Here is a 19,388-nt window from a genome sequence, read left to right as displayed (position 1 = left end):
TTTTGTAGGATATAAATTTCATTTCAATCTTTTCTCACTTTAGCAATGACTGGATCACAAAAATGATGTATTTATGGATAACATATTTGATATGACCTCTACAGTTTAAAATACCAAGATTCTGCTGAGTAAGAATAATATTGCCTACTATATATTTATAAAGAATAAATACACAAAACCTTTTATAGTGAGAAGAAATAATAAGAAATAACATAATAAAATGCATAATCCTAAAAGCGTTAAGTCTTTTATATCCATTATATGATTTAACTTTAATAATCTTTTATTTCTAAAACTTGAAATAACTTGTGAAAGAAACAATGCACTATCCTCAAAATGTTTTAAATGATAACTTGGTAGACTATTATGCAGCTCTTAAATGTGTTGATTATGCAGATTATGCAAAAATATGAAGAATGTTAATGAAATTATGTTAAGTGAAATAAAAATATATATATTGTGTTTGCACACAACATGCTAATTCCAGCCTCCATTTCTTTGGTTTTAATTTCATTACATTTGGAATCCTGCAACTGGCACTACTTTCAGCTTAGAAAATTCCCACTTACACTTTAAAACCTATTTTAGGAATCAATCACTATTTCTGAAATATTTATTCATTTTCTGCTACTATACCTGGTAAAGAATTTATCATTATACTTGTCACATTGCAGGGTGATTATTCATGTAAAGTCTTCCTTGTCTCTAGAATATTATTTTCCCAAAGGCTGTAATTGCCTTTTCCATGCTTATAACCCTGTTGTATTACAAAATGCCTGACATGATACTCAGCATCTTGGCGATTAATCTATTCAATAAACCACAGTTTTGCCAGTGCTGGCCTCTCCAAGCTAGTGCCAGACTTTTGGCAAGCAAAGCTGCTACTGCCACTGCACTTCCGAGTAATGTTGGAACACACCAAAAAAAGACAGGAGATCACTTCTGTGCTCCCAGCCTTATCATCAGGCCATTCCTGGAAAAATTCTTTTGAAATCCTTATAGTTAGCTAACCTCACAGTGTATCACACCCCTGCAATTTTGTCAATGCCCAGAATACCAGAGAAAAATAGAAACCGATGAATGAAAGTGATTACTTGAAAAACTTAATGAATTAATAAACATGTATCCATACAATTTATGTAAATGTTCATCCCAAACTTATCTACAGTAGTTAAAAATTAAATAGAAAATAATCCAATATTCATTAATAGAAGAATTGATTTAAAAATTAGTTATATTCGTAAAATGACACCAGAGCCACCAATAAAAGGAACAAATCATAAACACAGGAAAAACGCAGGTAAATCTTCAAAACATAATGTGAGCAAGAGAAACTGACAAAAAGGGTACATCCTACATGCATATATTTATATAAATATCTAGACAAAAAATCTATGGTGAAATAAATCAGAACATTGATAACCTCCTGGATTAGAGATAGGAATTGTCTGGGAAAGAGACTAGCAAACTTTTTGAGGTAATTAACATGTTTCATATTTTGAGAGGGCTGTGGGTTACATATGCATTTGTCAAAACTCATTTTTGGTGACTTTAATGTCTATTCAATGCAATGTATGTAAACTGTACCTAGATTCCAAAAGTGAAAATAATATCCAAGCGTGCTTATTATGGAGTATGGAGAAGCTTATTCCAAAATATATATGAAAACACAAGAGATCAAGAATAATCAAAACAGTGTTTAAAAAAATAAATTTCTGGACTCACACATGTGATTTAAAAAATATACTGTGAAGATACAGTGATTAAGAACATGTAGTAGTGGAGTAAGAATAGTCAAATAGACCAAGGAATAGGAATAGATAGTTGATGGAAAAAACATATATATAGGATGGAAAGATATTTGAACAAAGGCATAATGGGAATTTAAAAGAGGAGTGAACATACTGTATTTTGAATAAATGCCATGGAATCATTTGAGTATCTGTATGAAAGGGCATGAACTTCAAAAACTACTTCTTTTGATACACAAAGAATAATTCCAACCTGAATTTAAAAACAAGACACAGAAACATTTAAGAGGAAAACGTAGACAAATATCCTTAGTAACTTGGACTAGGCAAGGGTTGCTTATACAATATAAAATATAGCATTAGATACAAAAGAAAAAAGCTAAATTGAGGTTCATAAACACTAAAATTTTCTGCTCATCAAAGGACATCATTAGAAAAATGAAAAGGGGTTCAGAGGCTGGAAGAAAATTTCCATTATACATGTGTGTGTCTGTATGTGTGTGTATGTATATATACGTGTATATATTATCTGTCAGATATTGCATATGTCAAATATTTTATGTATATAAAGTATATATAATAATATATATCTTATATATAAGGAAATGTCCATTATATATATAAAACATATCTGTCAGATATTTTATATCTATATGTAAAATGAACATTTTCTGTGATATATATATATATGTCCGTTGGGTAGAAAACAGATATATATATATATATATATATATATATATATATATATATACCAGATATATATAAATATGATCTTATATATAATCTATATATAAAATATATAGATATTAATATATTTATATTTCTATATATATTTTCTCATGTATATTTTATATTTCTATATATGCTATACTATATATACTATATAAACTCTGCCAGATACGTGTGTGTGTGTGTGTGTGTGTGTGTGTGTGTGTATAGTCATGGAGATGGATTTGAGACAGATATATCTGGCAGAGCATTTGTATGCCCAGAATATCTGACGGCTTCCTACAACTTAATAATAAAATAAAACAGCCCGATAAAAAAGGGTGAGAAAAGACATGAAAAAAACACAAAGCAACATAATTCAGTGGTTAATGAACACATGAAAAGGTGCTCAACACCATTAATCATTAGGGAAACCAATGAAAAAGCATTTCACATCTTCTAGAAGGGCCACAGCTAAAAAGTTTGACAGTACATTAGAAAGATTGCAAACCAATTGAATATTTTTTAACAAATTGCTGTAAAAAATCATGAGTATGGAAAACTGTTTCAAAGATTTTTGTAACATCAACCATACACTTATCATATGACCTAGAAATTCTATAGCTGCTTACTTAAATGAAGAGAAATAAAAGGTGATATCTACAGAAAGACACATACAAAAATGTTTATAGATTCCTCATTCATAATGCCAAAGCAGAAAAACATTAAATGTCCATAAACTTGAAGATGGATGATCCCAACCCAATAGTCCTATAGATAGTTTTTTTTTTTCAATAAACAGAAATTGACCATTCTGATCTTAAAGCTTGAACGTTCTATTTGTTTTATCTGAATTCCTTCCTCAGGGAAAGATTTTCAGGCCTCTCAAAAAAAGTATCAAAGAAACTGAAACTCATCAGATCACTACATCTAGACAATGAGATGTTGGACCCATTATTCATCATGATTGCTTCCTGGTTCCTGCTTAGCCCTGTTTTCTTACACATTATTACATCTCTTCTCTGCTGTTTAAACCCCTAGTTTTAGTCAGGGAGACAGATTTGAGACAGATCTCCCATTTCCTTGGCTGCAGCACCCAATTAAAGCCGTCTTCCTTGTCTCAGTGATTAGTTCACTATGCATGAGCAGCCAGACTTACACTGAACCCCTGGCGTTACAGTAACAAGGACAGATACATTTTGATAAAGAATGAATAAATGAATAAATCTGGTATAAAATGGGGCATGATACTGATGTTCCCAACAGTTACAACAAATATATATTATATATATATTTGTCTATATATTATAATCAAGAACGGTCAAAGCTAATTTATTATGGAAGATACAAAAACTGATCTCTCCTGATAACGGTGGAAATTTCCGGGGAAGGGAGATTAGGAAACTTCCTGTGGCCAAGGAAAAGTGATATATCTTGATTTATAGGGTAAGTATACAGGTGTATACACTTGTGAAAACACAGTATATGTTATTTAAGATGTGTACCTTTTATTAAATGTAAATATCAATAAAAATCTTTATATAGATTATTGTTTTGCTCCCTGCAGAATATGTTTAGAGCCTCTGACTACATTTTCTCTCAATTAATTTAAAAAGTAAAACTAAATACAGTAATGCTGAATATTTTTTCAATTAAAAGGATAAGTGGATTTTTCTCATTTCTCATTATCATCCACCTTGATCCTGTAGGAGATCACTTTTATTGATTGATTGAATTAATTTTTTTATTTAAAGAAATGGAGTCTCATTCTGGAGTGCAGTGGCACAATAATAGCTCACTGAGGTTTTGAAAACCTGGGCTCAGGCACTACTTCTGCCTCAGTCTCCTGAGTAAGTAGGATTACAAGCACATGCTGGGATTACAGGGGTGAGCCAGGGTACCCAGCCCCTGGTGATTACTTTTAATTTTTTCAAGCTAGTATTTTAGTTGCTATGAAGTGATATTATTCTTTTAAAAGTTTAGCTGTAACTACAAGAGTCAATGCAATATTAGTTTTTCTCTGTGGTGTTTTGGTTTGGTTTTGTACCTATACTTTTGGTTACTGTTATTTTCATTACTTGGGTGCCACTCTGTCTGCCATCTCCAAACAGAGGAAACTTTTGCTCACGCCTTTATCTGCTTATACAAAGAATTTGCTTTTGGAGAAACTAAAAGTTCACTAAACTAATTAGAACCAAGATGGCATAGATTATTGGTGGGTTAGTCATATTAGGGCTCTACAAAAGGACTGAAGGCTACCCTAAGGACATATGCAAAGAAGCAAATGATTCATAAACCTAGCGCCAACCTGAGTATAAGACAATTTTTGGAAACTGGAAGTTTCTGATTAAGGTGGTTCGTGTAATTAACAAGCAGTATAAAGTTATGGGATGAACATACACCATCTGTGGAATCAAAAAGAGTTTGATTTAATGCTAGTTTTGTCATCTATTGTGCGATCTCTCCATGTTTAAGATGTGTTGACAATACATTGAAGGTAGTAATGTTACTGAAACACCAGGAGTTTGGTCTAAGTCCTGCTGCTCACCACACGGAAAGCCAGTCACTGAGACAAGTATTGCCAGAGAAGACGGCTTTAATCTGGCACTGCAGCCAAGGAGATGGGAGATTAGTCTGAAATTCGTTTCCACAACTAACTGAAATTGGGGGTTTACATGGCAGAGAAGAAATGAATCCATGTGTTGGAGAACAGGAATTAGGGAGGAGAAAAGAAGAGAGTTTGGTCAACAGGATGCAGGTAGTTAGATGAGGTAGTCGTGATGGATGATGGGTCTGCATCTTATTGTCTAAGTGTGGAGATCTGGTAAATTTTAGTTCTTTGATACTATCTGAGGGGCCTGATAGTTGGTTTCCTGAGAAAGGAACTCAGATGAGAAAAATTTAACTTTCTCAAGTTTCAAGACTGGTAATCGACTTCTATGTTTATTAAAAGGAGACCATAAACATTAGTCCCATGGGACAATTGAGCTGGTTTCAGTGTCCCCCTTTCTATTTATCAATTCCTGAATCATGGAGAATCTGTCCATCAATATTTCTGTCTGCCTCATGCTTGGGAAGGGCAGTATGGACAGCTCTACATATCATGGGTGAATATGGGCAATAAACAATCAGAGGTTAATCTTATACTATAATTTTCTAAAACATAATTGCTCTCTCTCCAGTCCCCCATTTCCACCAAAGATAAATCATAGCAGGACCAGTCTACCTGCAAAATAAGCTTCAGTCCCACTATACTTGGCCCGATTACCCACAAAAAGTTCAGTAGTAATCGTTGTCCAAATAGGTTCTCCTAAATTGGCTTTGCTGGAACCAAGGATCAGACTTGACCTCCATAGGCATCTTGAGCACAGGCAACGATCCCTCTGCACCTTCAGATACCTGTATGAATTGGGTGAACTCTTTTCTTCAGGCCTCAACAACTTGAGATTCCTTGGCCCTGTCAGAAAGTGATGCTCTCCACTAACCATAGACAAGGAACCCTGCAGAGGAACTGTGTAGACAAAATGCCAGGCCAATCCTAAGGGGTTCTCATTGGCTGTATAAAGTTAATGTTAATTTCTCAAATTCTCAAAGGAAATTTCAAAAATTTCCTTATCAATTGTGTCTGTCCTAAGACTTTTGTCATCCACAATTCTTTGGCTTTGATTATTCTCAAAAAGCAACTTATAAGCAGCTATAGTCCAAGACTTTCTTCTTTGGGGAATTTCATGAAAAGGACTCTTGAATGCAGGTTTCTGATAACTTTGGAGATTGTGCCACTGGACTAGAGAGAAAACTTCCAGGACTTGAATTAAAAGGCCAATGTGTTTATAAAGATTGCTAACCCAATATGAACAGAGCAGGAGTTGATTGTGTGGAATAAACTAATGGAGGAAAGAAATAATTTTTATAGCTTTTTTTTTTGAAACATTGCTGAGTCTGTTTTGTTTTTCAGAGCCTGGAGAAAATTTTCTTTTGAGTTATTTATAGTCTTTAACAGCTGAGGAGAGTACACTCTTGTTAGCAGAATTTTAGGCGTATTTCTTTCTCTCTGCCTGATTTATCCAGAATTCAGTAACTATTTGTGAATATTCTGAATTCATGGAACTGCAGTTGTTTGCACAAGTTCAATAAAAATCTATTTTATTTTATACCGAGATACAATTGGAGGAAATGGTCATTTTCCCTGGGCTTTGGTTGAAAAGACATGTTTTCAGATATAAGCAGACTGCTAAAAGTACTATATTTCCACATATAGTACTGATAGCTGATTAGGTAAATTTTACCACTAGAATCTTTAAACCAGCACAACATGTGTTTTCAGGTACACACATGAAAACCCAACAGTGATGGAAGACTTGGGTCCAAACATCAATAGAATATCTCATATTTGATAAAAGCTTGGGTTCAAAAATCACTAGAACAACTTTTTTTTTAACTGCTACTTAATCCAAGTGAATGTCACTTAATTTTAACAAAGGTAGGCACAGCTAAAGTAGTTTGAGAGAAATACCAATCAGTATAATTTCGATAAAGACAAGGACAATCTTTCCTGAATATTAAAACTTAGTACTCACATTACAGTTTTCCTTCATGACATGAAGGAAAAGATCTTAAGCTAACCCAAATTATTGATAGAATTGAATTACTGTGGAAATAAACACCACTTAAACATTTCTACTGTTACCTACTTTTCTAGATAAAAAATATATATAATGAACTATTTCTCTTCAAAACTTATAAGTCTTTTATTTTTATGCCAGGAAACAACTCACAGTTCTACAGATAAGAGATAAGCAAAGTCAATCTGGTTTTAAATGGCTTTACCAACATAGCTTAGGTATTTTAAGTAAATAGACCAAACGATGAATTGTTGGAAATGCATAGGAAATCAAATGACTAATCATAGAACCAAATACAAGCCTTCTGTTAGAAACTAAAAAACATAAATAGTTTTATATGTGTATACATAAGTAAAATCCAAAGGAGTACAAACATCAAATAAATGAAAATTGGAAGCAAAAGCAGATAAACAATAAATCAACTCCCAATTTTTCTCCTACTCAGTTTACTGTAGAGGCTAGTCTTACCTAGGGACTAGAAAAAAAACACATGATAGATATTTATTTCTTGATATGCAAGTTAATGTCTGTAAGTCCACTACAACCACCATACACTTCGTGCAATTAAGAAACATATTTCAGACAGGTAAGTACTTTAGTACATGCAGAATAGCAAATACAGAGTGAAACAAAGCAATGCAAACATCTATGTGAAATTTGACTTCATGCTAAATCTGACTTTATGCTTAACTATATTAAAATATGATTGCCAAATTGCAAATGTAATTTGTATAATGTTTTTTAATTTCATGAATACTAAGAGCTTTAACTATGAACAATGTTAATTAGCGAAATTTCTCCAATTTTTATTGGGTTTTAAAGAATATTTTATTATCTAAACTTTTTCAATTTTCTATTTTCTCTGTATGTACATGAAGACAGACACAAAGAGAAACAGTAAAAACAAAATGTAACATGTTTGGACTTTCTGTTTTGTCCTAATTTTTTAAATAACCAATTATTTTATTATAGGAAAAAAAATTACCGTAGTCCATAATTTGAGTCAACCTCTAGATAATTGCTGAATTAGAGAAAATTATTCTTTTTGTTAATAAGAACACATCTTTTGGGCATATTTTATGCACAGAATTATATACTAACTAGAAATCTTGCTGGTAACATTAAATTTTAGTAAAAACCTAGTAAGCAAGAAATCTCGAGTTATCAGATATTAGTATTTTATAGATGAGAACATTCCACAATTTTTAGAAATATATTTCCCAATATCATGACCTTTTATTATTTAGAAATGACCCAGACACCTAATGAGCATTGAAAATAATTTTAAATTTAAAATTATACAAAAAGTAAACCTGCAAGTTATTTCATTTACATGTACTCAATTCTTTCATTTTTTAAAACAGGTTATCTAGAACATTTATGAGAACTAACATATTAGACAAAACTAGTCATTTCCTTGTTAACCCTTTTGTAACCTGTGAATATCAAGTGTTCATCTTAGTAAGGATTTTAATGTTCAATACATGGGTATTTTCACTAATAACTCAACAGATGCAGTTGTATTCATTAAACCAACAACATTAAATTAGTCTTATTTGTAAAAAAAAATCACACAAAGATTATTTTTGTATTGGCTGGGTTTATAGATTTATAATCATCTGTGCCAAACTCTGACACCTCAAAATATCTAGCAGAGACAAATATAAAACCAAGATAAAAATATATGCTGACAATTTCAATGGCATTTAAATTTTTATTTTACCAATACTTTTAAAGTCAGCTTGTTTATTAAGGATTTTCTTAAGTCACGTGAACTTGAAAATTGCTTGGACTTAACTTAGGAGCGCACTTTTATTTATAAGCCAATTTGATAGACACAACATATGGAATAATAAATATGCACACATGTAAACACATCTAAACATGTATACATACATACAAACAAAGATCCAATAACTTTTACCTTGGACCTCTAGCCATGAGATAACAATACAAACTTACTGGCTTATAAACATGTTCTCATGGCTAATCTTCTTTTGCCCTGATAGGCAATCCAATGAAGGCTGTGAACCAAATTTTGGGTAAAGTAGTTTCTATGGCATTTTGATTTTTAAAGGCTAAACCTCTCCACACTCCAAGGAGGACTGGAGCCAAACAAAACCACGTAAGAGCAGCATGTACTAATCAAGCCTAACCTTTCTTTGAACAACAGCATAAAAGCCTGAGTACACAAAACTCCATCCCTCTTTCCCATTCAACAGCAAAACGAGGCACATGGAAAGGCCAAACTTATCCAGATTAAAAGAATATGAGGCCAAACAGTATTACACGAGATTATCAGCTTATCAAATTCTTACTTCCCATGGCTATATATACACAAATAAGCAATCACCAAAATGCAATCCAATTGCTGCAGCAACCAACAAACCCCAAGAGTGTCTAAACTGAAACAACGGAGCTTCCTCTTTCTGTGGGGTGAGCTTGATGAACTTGCACACCAAAATTCTTCAGAATGTCCCAAGTTGAGAGGAGCACATCCTGTTGTCTGGAACCCACAAAAGACACTCACTTGCTCAGAAATACACACAATTACTAAAGAGCCCCTAAGTGGGTCCAAACAGAAAGTAGTGTGCTTCCCTCTCTTGGTCAGATGTGCTTGCTCAACCTGCAAACAGAAATGTATTTGAAAGTTTCCCAAGTAGAGAGGAGCAGATCCTGCTGTCTGGGCCCAGAGAAGACACTCACGAACTACCCAGAAGCAGATGTTGAATTTCAAAGGCTATTCTTCTTGGGCAATCAGGCATGTGGTTGGGGCCAGCAGTGCCAGGGCCAAAAAGAGAGACAGAAAACTACCTCCAGTCCTAACAGGACAGGCAGCTGTTTCAAAAGGCTTTTAAGCTCCTCCAGCCTGTGGTAGACAGCAAAGCCACAAGCAATGCATTCCAGATCATCATACTAAAGTGGCAGGGGTTTGGTCTAGGTCTTACCAATCACTGAGACAATGAGTATTGCCAGGGAAGAAGGCTTTAACCTGGTGCTGCAGCCGAGGAGATAAGAGATTAATCTCAAATCCATCTCCTCAACTGACTGAAATTTGGGGGTTACACAGCAGGGAAGAAAGGTAACCATGTGTGGGAAAATAGGAATTAGGAAGGAGTAAGGAAGAGAGGTTGTCAACAGGAAGCTGGTGGTCGATTATGCAGTCATGATGGGTGAAGGTGTGGCATCTTATTGTCCAGATGTGGTGATCCAGTAAAGTTCAGTTCCTTGATACTATCTGAGAGTTCTGATCACTGATTTCCTGAGAAAGGAACTCAGACAAATGTAACTCTCAAATGTCAAGACTCGGAGGGTCAATTTCTATGTTTATTCTAAAGAAACCATAAACATCAGTTCTATGAGGCAATTAGGCCAGTTTCAGAAATATTTCTATTTTATAATTATGAACATTAAACATAATACTAAATATAAACTAGGTGCCACAAAATGGAGTCTAAATAAATACTCATTTCCTTTACCAGGGTTATGCAGTCAGGAGTCGGTGTAAGGTGACAAGGGGAGGGCAGGGTGCAGATCTGCTGCTTAGGCAGTTACTAAATATAAACAGATTCAGTTAATTTAGCCAAGAGTTAAAATCAACAGTAATAGAATCAGAGGGGATGTATGGGAGATAAGTATACCGAGTCTTTGGCCTAAGGTTTTTCCTCCATTTCTGGTTTCTGACTTTTCCAATAACACTGAAGCTTTTTTTTTTTTTTTTTTTTTGTATAAATTTAGACTAGGGAAAGTACAAACTTTAAAATACTTGGTAGGTTATTTGAAGTACTGGCAATCAGTGCCAAAGTTTTTGAAGTAAATTATGGCTTTCAAAATAAGTTTGGGTTTAAAAATAAAGACATTTTGCACCAAAACTTCCAAGCAAGTATTGAAGATCCACAAAGGCTTTCATTGCAGTGTTACTTCTGACCATATTTGCCAACAGCACTTTCTCTTCCTTCTATCCATGCCAATCTCTTTCTTTTGATTCTTAGATAGTTTTCTACATTAGAGAAATGTTCTTATTTGCCTCATAAAAAATGAGTTCCCCGTAAAAAGGGAATTCATAGAACAGAGAAATAAATGAGCTTACAAAAGTCCACTGCAGTAATTTGAGTTGGCTCAGACATCAGTCATTTTGGCCCTTAAACAGTGAGAAGGGGAAACAAGCAAGGGATTGGACAAGCTCCAGTTTCCATAGCAAGGCAAAAGTAGGTGAAAGTGATCTGGTTATAGAGATGCCAAGGAGTGAGGGACTACTTAAGCACAGTGCTATATACACTGTATACAATGTATGGATAGGCATTTATTTTACAATACAATGTATTAAATGGCATTATTTTACAATCTATTACAAACTTAAGCATTTGTAAAATTGAATAGAAATTAATTATAAAAACTAATTGTGCATATAAATATATGACAATTTCAAAATGCTCTAAATGTTTCCAAATGCTCACACTCAATCATTGTACTTAATCTGAGATAGAAAAGAAACAAATAGTTCAGTGACTAGCATTAGTCCATAGATCACAGTTTGAGTAGTACCGATCTGTAGGGCTTACTACTTTTAATCAAGGGAGAGCTAATAAAGCAGCTATTTGAATTTTTTTGAAGGAAACAAAAGAAGACAAAACTAAAACATAATTTGTAGTGTTTACCAATTCTTATAATGATACACTTCTTCCATGGCTGATTTCAAGCTCTCAATACGATGTTACTGAACGCAAGATGGAAAGAAAAGTGCAGAATCCACTCTTGAACCTCTTGAGGACATCACTGGTTTAATACTAATTCAAGTAATGGGTAGAATAACTTTTAGAGCCCATTCATCATACCAGTGAAAAATGTGACAGGCAGTGAAGTTTTGGGGAGTAAGATTCCAAGCACACAAACTTTTGTTGGGAAATGTGTTTGTTATTAGGACCTTTCATCACAAGGCAAGTTACTTTGTGCTGTCCTGGCAAAGAGATACAGAAATAAGAACACCAGGTTTATCTAGAGGGTAGTAAAATCAGGAAGTTCAGATAAATATTTTAATATTAGATGGGGTTTAGGATTATTCACTAGATAAATTGGTCAGAACCACACAGTGTTTTTCATTTGTTTTTGTTTGTGTGTTTGTTTTTGTTTTGTTTTGTTTAGTACCAGATGTATTCTATTCTCTTAACATATAGAATCTTATTTACTCCTGCCTTAAAACATCAGATAGATTTTGTTGTCCTCATTTTGCAGAAGGGCAATCCAAAACTAAGAAGGTCTGACAAACTTGCTCATGATTTCAAATCCAGAAAATTATAAAGCTAAGATTTGAAGTTTTCCATCTGACTCCAAAGTCCATCATCTTGACCTGAACATCATACTCAGTTCTTAGAATGTAGCCCATAAAGGAAGAGAAGTTGAAAGGGAACATTTTTTAAGTGTTTTTAGTTATCCAGGTTCAGTGAAGGTTCTTCAAGGGCCAAATGGGAACTCAGCAGAAATGGCCAATTGAAATTCACCAAAGCCTAGGATAAGTCACTTGCTGAGTGACATGGTTATTAAGTAACCTCTTTTTTTTTTTTTTTTTTTTTTTTTTTTTTTTTTTTTTTTGAGATGGAGTCTCGCTCTGTCGCCCAGGCTGGAGTGCAGTGGCTGGATCTTAGCACACTGCAAGTTCCGCCTCCCGGGTTTATGTCATTCTCCTGCCTCAGCCTCCCAAGTAGCTGGGACTACAGGTTCCCGCCACCTCGCCCGGCTAGTTGTTTGTATTTTTTTAGTAGAGACGGGGTTTCACTGTGTTAGCCAGGATGGTCTCCATCTCCTGACCTCGTGATCCGCCCGTCTCGGCCTCCCAAAGTGCTGGGATTACAGGCTTGAGCCACCGCGCCCGGCCTAACTAACCTCTTTATGTCTTATTATTGCATCAGTAAAATAAAGATAGTAAGTATAAAGGGTTGCTTCATATTTATTAAAACATTAGTAACTCATATTAAAGGGTTGTTTTAAGGCTCAGATAAGATAATCATTGCGCACACCACATAAGTGGCAATAAATTAATAAATAGTGTTTTAATTATTTGATTATTATGATTATCAGCTGAGAAATTAGGCTCTCTTGCACCTGCAGGTGAGGTGCGGTGGATTTAAGTACAAAATGCAGAGAAACCAGAGGTAGCGAAATGAGCACTGTTATAGCTTTGCCTTTGATGTCATAAAACATCAAGTGCTTGTTTTATTCTCCCAGGGTTCTTTGTTCACATGCATCTAATCCATCTAATTGTGTTCAGAGGAGTACTTACAATAGTAGTAGGGAGAAAATAGTTGTAATTTTTTCAGTAACTCAGTCTTGTTCTTTCTTACATATCATTGCTCATAAGTATGATTTTTTAATATCTGAATATTAGGACTAATGGAATTATACAAGTTCCAACTTTGCATTATATCAATACATGCAAGTGTTATGGTTAATATGTTCATGTGTAAAACTAGTGAACCAATTCAAGATAGTTAAAGGGATATATGAAATGCCAAGGTTCTAGAGTCATAAAAATGTAACTAGTTTTGTATTAACTTAACCTGCTGCATTGAGGTAATGTTAAGGAGAACAGAAAACTAACATACTGTAGAAATTCTCTAATCTTTTGACAAGTCTCTTTGCTAATACGCTTACTAAAATCAGCACTAAGCCCTATATTAAAGCAAAATAACATTATTTAATTTCAAACTTCCTCTTATCTCATTTTTTTTTCAACTCCTGTCTTTCAGATGCCAGGTGCTGACAAAAGTATGCCATTGAGGTAAATTTTCTATTGGAAATTGATTCTCTAAGAGCTTTTAGTTTCATGTAATTAGCAAATATTGGGTTATGTGTTTCTTGGTATAATTAGATACATTATTATGTTTGACGCCCCTGTCAGTTCATAAGAGAGTCAAAATCTTCAAAGCTCTCCAGAATCATCACTTGCTTTTTTGTATCTTATTTCAAATTATCATTATCATAACACAAAAAACAAAATACTCATTTTAGATGTGTATATCAGAGTAAGAAAAATGTAATGATTACTGAATGCACATGTCTTTTCCTAGAAATATTCTTTTCGTTCAGAAAGAAATCTTGATTGGCTATTTTTAATATAAAATTTAGGGTTTCAAAGTCAAGCTTGGGAGAATAGATATAGCTACCTACAGGAGCAGTTTTTTTTTATATAAAGGGACATAGTAAGTTCATGGTAACCCAATAGGGTGAAAGTGAAATAGAGTCCCTCCTCTTTTTCTCTTCCACCTTTGACTTCCTGCTGGTGTCTCCCAAAGGTTAAAGCTAGCTGGATGTCAAACAACAAAGTAGCCCTTGCAGGCAGTTCATACACATGAGATGCTCAGTATACTGAACAAGGTGACAAAGTATGAAGAGGAATCAACAGGGACAAGCAGAAACCTCTACACAAATTAAGAGCTAAAAGCTCTGAATAAGAAATAAGTAAGAATGTGCTGATGGGGGCAAATCATCTGGAAAAGATTATAGAGAAAATACAAACTAGAAGGTGGTTCTGAGCAACGTGCCCACAGGCTTTTGGGGACTGCTGAGAAAGTAGGCTTATAAGAAATACATGACAGTAACGTGGCCAAAGAACTTATAATAATAAAGACGTATAATCATTTTGGCATTGTCATCCTAACTATTATGTAGCCTGGCTTCACTGCCACCAACATATCACTGTATATATCATAAGTAAAATTCTGCCAGACTTTAACAACAACAACAACAAAAAACTTTCATATATGGAGCGACTAAAGGAAAAGAAAGAAAGGAAGACGTTGGATGATGATAAGAGAATGAACAGAGACAGCAGCAACCAGTAAATATGAGACTAGAGACAACACACACTGTGCCTCTTGAAACAACAAATTTCTTCAAGAATTTCCTGAGACATTAAATGGATGCTGCCAGGTTGTCTGTCTATGTGGAATGGGGGTTGAGGTAAAATTTCATTTGTTATCAAAAGACGAAGTAAACCCAGTTGGCATCCAAGGTGTCACATCAGTATTTTCAGATCTATTACAATATAGATCTGGTTGGTTAAGATCTATATTATAGATGTTAATCTATATTATAGATATATAGATATTAATGGTTAAGAGACTATCATTTTTAAGATTAAAGAGAGAAGATAAGAGTTTCTCAAGGATAATGGAATCATATTGCTATTTCTAATAATTTGATGAACTCTAAGAATAAATAAAACATAATAAATACTTGGAGTGAAAAAGGGAAATTGATCATTGGCATTCCCTCCCTCTTAATTTCCCACAAGTGCAGGGAGATGTAGTTCAATGTAAAGAAAATTTCACCAACAGAAGCAATTTGTCCAGGGCTTGTAATACTCTTGTGATAGCTCTACTTGTAAAAAATATATTCATAGGGCTGGTAAATTATTTGTGATTTTTTTTCCAGGATCATACAAATATGCAGTAAGTTTTGTTCAGCAGTTGATGATCATTGAAATAATCATAAGGTTATTACATTTTTATTTGCTTTTATTGGGTTGCTGCAAAACTAATTGCAGTTTTCCAGTTGTTTTAATGGCAAAAACTGTAATTGCTTTTGTACCAACCTGATAAATAGAGAATAAGATGGTTTCTAACATAAGTTGTATTAAACACCCACACTCTACTTCTTCACACTTGGCTTATGTACCACTTGGTAGATGTAGTAGGAATTTTATGTCTAATGCTTCTCATTATGAGGCCAAAGTTTTAGGTAGGTTTAGTACAAAAATAAGTGAAGGTAATATCAACATAAGGTCAGCAGACTCTAATTCACTCAGAATACAAACTGTTTAAACAATCATTTCATACAGGTGCAGGGTAATTAAATATACAAATACAATCAATAGATTGGCAAGATGTGACTATTTCTAAAACTGCAAAATTTATTTGATGAAATGATATCTTTTCTCTGGAGAATTTATTAGCATAGAGGAATATTAAGAAAATTTTATATCAAAATCATAACACCAGTGAAACATAAGGCAAGTCAATTTCCAAAGAAAACAATGTTTTAAGAATCAATGATTACCAAGAGTTTATAGAAATTTAACTAAGTTATAGCATGTTAATGATTTATTTATTTCATTTCAAATACCAATACTTTTCTTCTTTCTTTTTGGTTATTCTTATTATACACATTTATTTTTCATTGGATTAAAGAAAAGCAAAAGCCATCTTGACATCACTTACTGAATGTAAATTTTATAATGATGAATGATGATAACTTTATTTGGAAAATATAATTTATATTCAAGGACAGAAGATAGGAAGTTTTAAGATGGAGATAATCATAATTTTTCTTTAGTTACCAGAGAATTCCATAATCACATAAATCTGTGGGAAAAACAGTGGGAGGAAAACCACTAGTAAATTACTACTCCTATAAATTTCTTCAAGAATTACACGACAAAATCATCCTTTTGTGATTACCAATAGTGGTGACAAATAATCAGAGGAACTTGTGCAATGGTTGTGAATTTTCAGTAATTTTGCAGGAAAAAAAACAATTTCTACTCTGAATAATATCTAAAATTTTATTATGAAAAATATTTTGTTTCTATGTCAGGGGTTATTAATCATTTTTTTGGATTGCAAAATTCTCTTTAAGAAAAAGTAAACATTTGGTCCTAATAAAATGTTACCATTTAGACAATTCAGGTTTCTAGAGAGAAATACTGAAAAAGACTGTATCCATTTACTTCAGTTCTCTAAAGAAATGGTTTTCTTAAATAATGTGGATTACCTGCATACACTGAATCATGGTTTTTAATATTCATTAATCTGGATTCTACTCCACTTCAAATAAAAGCCATCAGTGACCTCCTGTTTACAAAATCATTTACCTTAATAGTAATAATAGTTTTTATGTTTGGAGTTCTAACAGTGCAAAATTCCTAAAACGTTATATAATTGGGAATGATATGCATTTCTGTAAATATTTGATAGAAAACACCAGTAAAGCTATCTCTATTTAAGATTTTCTTGGTGGGAAATTTTAAAATCACTCATGAATTTTATTTTTTTCTCATACATCCATTTAGGTTTCCCATTTCTTCTTCAGTCAGTTTTGGTAATGTATCTTTCTAGAAATTTATCCATTTGACTTAAGTTGCCTAATTTGTTGGCATAAAGTTGTTTATATTAATTCATTAAAATTCCTTCAATTTTTTTAACATCGACAGTGGTGTCCCCCTTTCATGCTTGATTTTGTAATTTTCTCTGCTTTATATTTCTTTAATTTCTGCTTTAATTATCTTACCTTCTGCGTTTTGCTGGTTTTTTAAAATTAGCCTTCTCCATTTTTTTTTTCTTTCTATTTTCTTGAGGTGGAAGCTTGTGCTGTCTATTAATTGAGACCTTTTTTCTTTTTTTAATGGAGGCATTTAAAGCTATCCATTTTTCTTTTCCATGCGTGATTCAGCTGCATCCCATGAATCTTGCTATGTTGTGCTTTGATCATCACAAAGCATTTTATACTATTTGTAATTTCATTTGGAACTTTTTCTTTAGACCCTGGTGTATTAGTTCATTCTCACACTATTACAGGATCTTTGGGGTGTCACTTTTCTGGCCGGAAACCTGTGACTGGTGGCACCTTTGCCCAAGTTTTGCTCAGATCCACTGGACTCATTCTGCCCACTCAGCCTGGCAGGTTGTGCTCAGCTCACACTATAGGCCTGGATCCCATGCCTCCAAAGGAGACTGTGAGTCACGCATGGAGTAGAGAGGGGTGTGTGATGGAGTCTGTGGTCTAGCCACTGCGCAGTCAGACATGCCAGCTGCTGCTGTGGGGTGGGCAGCTCCAGGTGCTGGCATGGGCACCCGGAAGACGGCAGCTGGACCAGGCACACCACAAACAGCTTCCCCAGCTGGCACTGAGATATGCAGTGGTCCCCAGAAGCTTGGAGATGCTAGGAATCACACGGCCCCATAGAGGGAGTAACAGCCTTGGCTAGGGAAGCTCCCAGGTCTGGGCTCCCTGAAGGGCTGCAGCTTTTCTCTACCTCTCTTCACTTTCTTTTCGCTTGCAATGAGGTGCTCACCTCATTGCAATAAAAGGGGCATGTTTCAGTCCTGTTTGTGCTACAGTTTTATTAGCCTTGTCATTAGGTGGGTCTTGAGTTCTTATCCTACAACCAGGAAGAATGAGGTATGCAGACAAGTGGAGGATGAGCAAGTCGAAGAAGAGCTTTCTTGATAGACAGAACAGCTCAGAGGGAACCCTCTTTCCGCAGCCAGCGTGTGCAAGTGAGCGTTTAGCTCCCAGCAGAGAGAGACCCTGGAGGGGAAAGCTCCTCTTTGCAGGTAGGTCATCCCATCATCTGTGCAATTCTCAGCAGAGAGGGTAGCTCCTCTGAAGCTGGTAGTCCTGTTGTCTCTCTGTCCCCTGCTTTGGCTGAGCCCGGGGTTTTTTTATGGGCCTCAGAGGAGAGGATGTGAGCGCGGATTGGTCCATGGGCAGCCATGGGCGGGCCCGGAAAAGGCATCGCAAGTTCCCACTCCTGTCCCCATGATTGTCAGCCTGGATCCCAGCCTTCAGGCTCTCGCTGGCCTGAAGGTGGGGCCTCAACAGGGACCCGCCCCCTTCTGCCCAGGAGCCTGTTGGGCTCCTGCTGCAGTCCGGGGCACCAATGCTGCTCAAACCAAGGTTGCTCACAAGGGGCACTTATAGACCAGCACCGAGCTGCCTTCATCCCTCCCACTCAGCTTCCACTCCCATGCTTGACGGTGGCCAAAGTCCAGAGTGGGCCAAAGTGGTAGGGGGTTGGTGTGTCAGTGCTGCCCAGAGTGTTTGCACTCCTGACTGAGCTGTGACAGTGTCCGAGCTGAGTCCAATCCTATTCCAAGACCAGAGCAGGCGCCGGAGCCAGGAGAGGCCAGGCAGTGGGAGCAGACACTTCCAAGCCTGCAGGTACAGGAGGACCTTCCTGGGCCCCCTGGAGTGCAGAAATGCCTGTGTTAGTGGTGGCGGCTACTGCCAACTCAGAATGGGCAGCGCTCCCGCTTATCCCCGGCTCCCCTTGACTCTGTGGAGTGTGCAGTCCTGGCTTTGCCCCGTTGCAGCCTGGGGTAGGGGCTCCAGGTCTTTGCTGGGTCCTAGCTGATGTTTTGGGCAGGAGTGATGTCACCACAACCTTGCCCCATTAGCCCTGTGGCTCAGAGGCAGCCCCGGGTTCCCCCTTGTCTGGCTTGTGGCTCTTCCTGTGGGGGAGCATCCAGGTGCGGATCATGGGTCCCAAGCCCAGCCATCGGGAGTGTCAGCCTCAGTGGTCACCCAATGC

The sequence above is a fragment of the Rhinopithecus roxellana genome, chromosome 4, assembly GCF_007565055.1.
Source record: "Rhinopithecus roxellana isolate Shanxi Qingling chromosome 4, ASM756505v1, whole genome shotgun sequence".
NCBI lineage: Eukaryota > Metazoa > Chordata > Mammalia > Primates > Cercopithecidae > Rhinopithecus > Rhinopithecus roxellana.
The sequence above is the reverse complement of the archived record's forward strand: the minus strand, read 5'-3'. Positions refer to the sequence as shown.